Source organism: Malaya genurostris, chromosome 3, assembly GCF_030247185.1.
Source record: "Malaya genurostris strain Urasoe2022 chromosome 3, Malgen_1.1, whole genome shotgun sequence".
Lineage (NCBI taxonomy): Eukaryota > Metazoa > Arthropoda > Insecta > Diptera > Culicidae > Malaya > Malaya genurostris.
The window spans coordinates 113,145,959-113,154,199 of NC_080572.1; positions in this window are offsets into that span (position 1 = coordinate 113,145,959).

Consider the following 8,241-nt stretch of genomic DNA (forward strand, 5'->3'; position numbering starts at 1 on the left):
TCTCTGAGAAAGTTGAGCGGTAAAAAAAACAACGCGTTTTGTCAGTTACGTCACTTTTACCATCATATCTCCGGAACCAAACGTCACAGTCATTTGATCTTCGAACTTTATCAATGGCCCGACAGTAGCTTTCAAATGAGCCTAAGTTTGTTAAAATCGGTTCAGCCATCTCTGAGAAAATTGAGCGGTAAGAATATCTTCGAAAAGTGCACACACATACACACACATCCGCACACACACATACACACATTTTCCGATCTCGTCGAACTGAGTCGCATGGTATATAACACTATGGGTCTCCGAGGCTCCGTTCGAAAGTCGGGTTTTCCAGCAATTCTAATACCTTTCTATAGAGAAAGGCAAAAACATATTCGTGATCTTGTTCCAACATATTTTGGACTTAGTCGCATCAGAACTAGTTACGGATTGCAACTTGGGAAGACCTTTCATGTATACCTATGGGATAAAGAGGCCTTTCATTTGAATCTTAGGTTGTGAAAATCGGTTCAGCCATCTCTAAGAATATCGAGTGAAGGGGACGGGTATAGCGTGATGGGATAGTCGATGCCTTTCACGCAGCCCGCCTGGGTTCGATTCCCAACCCCGCACATAGGGTCAGAAAGATTTTCTGGTCCGAAGAGGCGAATGACCTAAGATGTTAAAGCCTCTATAATTGAAACAAAAAAAAATATCGAGTGACATTATTTGTTACATACACACACAGATATTTGCTCAATTCGTCGCTGCTGAGTCGAATGGTATATGACATTCGGCCTTCCGGGCCTCGGTTGAACAGAAAGTTTGTTTTGGCCCGAAGAGGCGAATGATCGTAAGGTTAAAACCTGGATAATCGAAACAAAAACATTTTACTAACTCGTCGCATTCAAAATTTAATGCAAAGTTGATGTATGCTGTTACTTCGCCTTGTACATTTCATCATCAAGGATGAAACACACGAATAGTGTTTTTCCGGTAAGCATGGGTAGCAGATATCAAGGTCAGCATGGTTTGTCGTCCCTGTATTCGACCTTAGACGTTGTAGATGAGTTCACCCTTTAATCCTTGTCGTCGTTGCCATCTGAACGCGATCCCAGGTGTGTTGTTCTGTCAGAGCTTTAAAATTCAAATGAATCCAGACAGCAAGGGTGGGAAAACGCGGAAAGTTTGTGGTTGTTATTTTTCCGCATTTTCCCCGTCTGGTTCTGGTACTATTCCAGTGACTTCTGCCTTAATGGGCCTCGTGTTGCTAGCGAACAAAATAAAAAAATACGTTGTAATTTTTATTCCACTTTTGCTAACGTGTGAATGTGCGGGGGCCAGGTCAACGGAGGCAGAACGATAATGACGGTGATGGAAAAAGTTTTCCATTTTTTGCACTTTCGCTTGAACATTCCTGTACTGGTTTTTACCACCTTTCGAGACCTTTTTTGTGTTACACTTTTTCGCTCACTAATAGGGCAAAAGTTTGAGTCTACATTTTCCGACGATAGATTTCCTGAATCAAAGTTTATGTTCACCGATCTCTCACTGACATTTACAAATGAATGCAAGTAAACACTTCTTATTTGATATTTACATGAAATCGTTGAATCTGAGTCTAAAATCGATGCAAGTTTTACCCGACTCTACTCCAGTCGAACCATTTTTTTCTGTATTCAATGCCTCACGATTCCGGAGCATCCAATCTGATTGTTATTTGATTGTTCGTATTGTGCGCGAGATTTCCGCTTCCTGTTCGGCGAACCTGTTTCTCGAGTGATCATTTTTCAGCGTTCCTTCATGTTGTTCCGACTCCACGAAGAAGGAATGGAAAGTTCGAGCGCGAAACAACATCTGATTTCAATAAGCGATTGCCGAGAAGTTTAATGCAAGAAAAAAAAGTTGGCGCTCGCAGGAAGAGATTAGAAATTAATCATTCGCTATGTCGCAGATCGTGGTGACAGGCTATTTTTGTTCCGTTTTTTTGTTGTTGTTGCGAAACGGGGTTAAAAGGTCGAGCTACCTTCCCAGTTTGATAAGGAAGTGTGAACAGATGTCTAACTGCAGGCAGGTAGGAGTAACAAGATAAGGGAGAAAACTTTTAGCTTCTTTTCCGAACATTCTCTTGGAGGTGATTTCGAAAGATAAATCATACCAGAAATTTCATTCAAATGTGAGATAAGAGTTAGAAAGCAGCTGGGCTTAGATGTACTGATCCTGTTAGTTTTTTATTAAAATAATAAACACTGTGAATATCAAAGTGATTTCATCTTTCTACAGCAACACCTGAGGTGAAGTTACCAAGTTTGAACTTTATTAACTCAGTCATTTCTCAAAATCGGAACATTTTTGTACAATTAGGAAATAACATTATGAGCAAGTTGGAGTCGTATCTTAGACGTTTTTGGCCGATATTTCCAATGTTTCCAGATCCGAATATGGGATAACAATGTGGTCATTTGGCTTTCATTTGCATCCTGACTGATATCATGTAAATTGAAACAATTCGGCGTAGATTTTGTCAGCTTTGAGGTTCTAGCTGACAAGAAAATATTCCAGTCAAACTCACTCAACAACCTGGAACTCTGGAACCGGAAGTCATATTCAAAATAACATCAAAAGTTTTCTATGGGACAGCACTACCATACATTTATTCATTACTCATTTTTTCGTTGGTTTCGGAATCGGAAGCCGGAAACAGCAGTCAAAAGCTCTTCCAGGACTTTCATTTGAAGTTAAGTTATTAAAAAAGTGTCACTATTTGATTTATGTATCTGTGTATGTGCACCAAGAACGGATTCACGATTCACGAAAATTATGAAATTGCTCCAGTCTCTCCTACACAAAAAAAGTACAGGTGTGTAATGTCAGACATAACTGGATGTCGCGAATACGAATAAAACGGACACTCTTTCTTTATACTTTCAATTAGTTGATCGATTATGTGAATTGTGCAAGTTTTGCCCTTTTACACTACTAAAATTTGAAATGATACACATGAACTACAGTACAGATTAGTTACATTAAACATTCTGGCAACAAATATTACGAAATAACCAGTATAGTTCTTTATCATAAAATATTGGTGGTTCTGAAAAGAACCATTTATGAAGGCGTTTGTGATGGAGAGTGACGAGTTGAGTTCAAATTCCGATGTATACCACTGACAGCCGATACTGATATGTGTTCTGTTGGAGTCTCCTGGTTCTTCCGCTTGCGGTAACAAGCTTTGTATTTCGCTTGGAGATTCCTCGATCGCACTATAATCAACACGATGACAACGACAGCCAAATTCGAAATGAATGGCTTATGAGTCGGCTTCCGGTTTATTGAGATTGCTTAAAACCCCTAATAATAACAGATCGGCTGAAAAGTTCGTATCGTTTCTATGAGAGGGCGCCACTAGAATTAAATCCATACCATTTTCAGTTAGTACCAACCTTCAAAAGTGTATAAATTTGACAGCTGTCTGATTATTAGTTTGTGAGATATTGCATTTTGAGTGAAGCTACTTTTGTTATTGTGAAAAAAATGGAAAAAAAGGAATTTCGTGTGTTGATGAAACACTACTTTTTGATGGAAAAAAGTGCCGCCGATACCAAAAAATGGCTTGATGAGTGTTATCCAGACTCTGCACCGGGCGAAGCAACAATTCGTAAGTGGTTTGCAAAATTTCGTACTGGTCATATGAGCACCGAAGACGATGAACGCAGTGGACGTCCAAAAGAGGTTGTTACCGATGAAAACGTGAAAAAAATCCACAAAATGATTTTCAATGACCGTAAAGTGAAGTTGATCGAGATAGCTCACACCCTAAAGATATCAAAGGAACGTGTTGGACATATTATTCACGAATATTTGGATATGAGAAAGCTTTGTGCAAAATGGGTGCCGCGTGAGCTCACAATCGATCAAAAACAACAACGAATTGATGATTCCGAGCAGTGTTTGGAGCTGTTATATCGAAATAAAACCGATTTTTTTCGTCGATATATAACAATGGACGAAACATGGCTCCATCACTTCACTCCGGAGTCCAATCGACAGTCAGCTGAGTGGACTGCACGCGATGAACCGAACCCAAAGCGTGGAAAGACTCAACAATCGGCCGGTAAGGTTATGGCGTCTGTATTTTGGGATTCGCATGGTATAATTTTCATCGACTACCTTGAAAAGGGAAAAACCATCAACAGTGACTATTATATAGCGGTATTAGAGCGTTCGAAGGACGAAATTTCAAAAAAACGGCCTCATTTGAAGAAGAAAAAAGTTTTGTTTCATCAAGACAATGCACCGTTTCACAAGTCGATGAAAACCATGCTGAAATTGAACATATTGGGCTTCGAATTGCTCCCTCATCCACCGTATTCTCATGCTCAATTTGTTTTCAATTTCAAATTTTGGTGCATGCTAAACGCAAACTATTAAACAATATTGAATTAGTAACCTTTTCTGCCACTAGATGGTGTAACTGTGATGTCTTTTCCGATTTGTATTGGATTCAATATTGATATATAATATATTTGCAGAAACCAAATTTGTTCTGGATGTGTGATGAACCGCCAACCGCGAGTGTTTTTACGAAATGGAGTAGTGCATTGTCATGCAAATAGCAAAATTTCAAATTGTTCATACCTAGCAATGCTCTGTAAAGTAAGAGAAAACAAAATTAACCAAACACCGTTGATTATTCGGAGAGTGTTGAACCGATGTATCCATTTTTTTCAGAAAAAAAATCAATAAGGATTGCTTTCCTCTGGTTAATTACTAAGCTGAAACATCAAGGACATGATGCCTAGACAGGATTTGATCATTGCATATTTACACGCAGATGTTCGTCTGATGACATTCTGGGAATAATGTTCAACTAGGACACATTTTTGATATTAGGCAGAATGTTGCATTTCTGCTCGAAAGTGCAAAACCAGAACAATCCACGCCACCAGTGTTTTTCAATGAAAAACGGCATTTGTGTAAGTAGGATCGTAACACTAACTATGTAATGGTTCTCTGAATCGGCTGCGGAGTCTCTTGAAACAGAAGGTAGAAAAAATAAAAGAAATATAATAGCAAGGCGTTACTTTCTTTTTTTTAACAAATCGCATTTTCTTTTATCTGCTTTTTTTAGAAAGTAATGAAGAATGAAGTCCAAATATTAAATTGCTCATTCTTTCGGTTTCGAGAAAATTGAAAGTGCGGCGTAAGCGCTGAAACACGGACTTGTGAAATACTCGAATCAATCCGAATAAATTTACGTCCAAAATTAATTCAAATTCGTGTCAAAAATGTTCTCAGCGAAAAAAATATGTTTTTTGCCTCTCTCATATACTGCCCATACTCGCATATCAGTCCCATATCGATTTTCATCAATTTTGAGTTAGTTTGAGGAATGAAATCTATCCTCAATATATTCTTAGAAATTGCAATAAAAGTTGAGGGTTTGTTCGGTAAAATGTGAAAAAATATCAACTCACGTCTGTCCCATATGCAAAATACTCGCATATCAGTCCCATTCAGTGCAAATTTCAATAATTTCATTTGTTGCAATATTCGAATAGTAAAGGTGTATTACCGATTATTAATATTTTAATCGTCTTTGTCTTTTCTTAGAGATGGTTGAACCGATTTTCACAAACTCAGATTCAAATGAAAGGTCTTACAGTCCCATGGATCGCTATTGAATTTTATCCCGATCCAAATTCCGTTTCCGGAATTACAAAGTAATATGCGCAAATCTATGAGAAAATGCGCATTCAATTTTCTCGGAACTTTCTCAACCGACTTTTACAAACTAAGATGCAAATGAAAGGTCTTGAAATTCTTTAAAAAGTCTCCGAACAATTGATCCAGATTCGACTTCCGGTTCCGGTATTAAAGTGCAATTAGTGAAAATTTTCAATTTCATGAGTATTTTTTCACAGGCGATGGCGAAACGAGATGCACATTTTTATAAAATTTACTGGTAAATTCATCCACTTCGTAGACCTTGTTAGTTGGTGGATAAATCAATCTGCTTTGGGACTACTAGTGCCCGATTTCCGCTTCCGAACTCAACGGTAATAGTGAAGATATGCTCCAAAAACGAAACTCACTTTGAGTTCTCAGCAACGGTTAATCCGGTTTTCACAAATCTTGATTCAATTAAAGCTCTCAGTGTCCTAAAAGATGCTGTGCAATTTCATCCAGATCCGACGTCCGGTTCCGAAATTATAGGGCAATGAGTATCAAAACTTTCAAACTGTCATACAAAATTATTCAAAATCGGAACGCGTCGGTACGGAAGAAGAAAACGCCACCGCCTAGCACACAGCGTACTTTGTTCAATTTTGTATATCGTGCAGAGTTGCCATATTTAAATATTTATTAACTTGACATAACTGTTCACAAATTGAAAAGGTGATAGTAGTTTATACCGAAGAAAGTTTTTGATTTTATTCAAGTTTCAAAAAGAGAAACTTAACAGAATCTTCTAGTGATGTTTTTGAAAATGTAAGTAATATATGAAAGGCCCACTAGGTGGATTAAAAAAGGTTTTTAAGGCTGTTTGAGTAACAAGACTGATCTTCACTAGATAGATGAGAAGAGTTCCATTTTATGTAAATTTTTAATTGAACCCACGCTAGATTTGTTTGAAATGCACATCAAAACAATGAGGTATAGCAATGCCGCCACATTCTGCACGAATCTCATATAAACGCCACATTATTTTACATATATACTTCAAATGAATCGAAGGAAATTAAAGTTTATAGAAGATGTGAGCTAATTTCTTAAAAATAGTTGGCAAACTCTTCTTGTTCACTGGTCTTGTAGATTGATGACTACACAAACTCACATCGTATATACCGGTCACCGGATTAGTGGCCGAAACTCCAAAACTCACTCACTTCTCTCCGAGATTACTCAACCGACTTGTTCATACTAAGATTGAAGTAAAAGGTCTTACGGTCGCATACAAAATTTTCGAGTCTTGTTCAAATCTGACTCCCGGTTCCGGTGATAACTTTATGAAATTTGAATTCTATTCATGTTGCTTATTCGAACCGAATTCAGCTTTACCGGTCTCCAGAATGGGTTTGTAGAAGTACCGAAAAAAGTGATCAAAAACTCCAAAACGGAACTGACTTAATTTTCTCAGAGGTGGCATAACCGACTTTCACGAATTATAGAAACTACAGAATGAAGTGTGATAATCTTTTTCTAGGTTATGCTTGTTTACGTCCGAACATATATCCCTATCTCTATTTAAATAACAGTTTTTTTGAAGAACACTACAGTAATGTTCATAAGAATATGAGTAACATGAGAAAAGGTATCATCATACCATTATGGGGAATAGCGTAGATTTTCAGTCCGTTTTCGGTTTATTCTCAAATGTGTTATTTTCGCCGAACTCCCTGATCACTCTACGTACGGTTTCCTCACTTACTCCTTCTGTTTTTGTTATCTTTCCCAGTGACAGTCCGGGTTATGTGCACTATTTGTACACAATATATTGACGTTGTTCAGCTGAAATTTGATTTTGAAACAAACTGATGGAAACAAATAAAAGGCAACAAAAATTGTAGAAGAACAACGCATACAACATGTGGAGCAGAGAGTTGGATCCTGAAAATGTTGTAGCTCACCGAGTTATGTAACGATGGAAAATGCTTAAGAGATGTTCCAAGATCCAAGAACTACTTGGAGTATTGTTCTTAGGGAAAACACTGTGTCACAGTAAGAACTACAACAGCTATCGTTTGTTTTTTATGTTTCCTGTTCACACTTTTAGAGCAATATATTGCTTACTTATCTATTTTGTTATGTAAGCTCCAGGGACGTGCTCAGTTTTCCAAGAACTTTATTCAAAACATCTACATTAGCCATTAGCATTCATACTCGTAGTGCTACATACAGCTTACTTTTGTGTTTTGTTCTTTTCTTAGAACATTCCCAGTCGACTAAGAACTACAGTGAATGCAGATGCTGTTCATAGTCGTAGAGCTACATACTACTTACTTGTGTATTTTGATCTATTCCATGAACATTCCCAACCGTTTGTTTATGTTTCTTCAACAAACTCTTATATTTGCATACTCACTTCGCAATATATTCTATGCCAAGTGAATCAAATTTTTGTCATCGGCCACTCTAGAACATCTTAAGGCCTGATCTCTTGGTAGTATATTCACAATACGTCTATAAATGGCATGTAGTATCACAGGCATGAATACGTCTATAGAAGAATCTCACTTATGTCATCGATTACGTTGGTAGCTA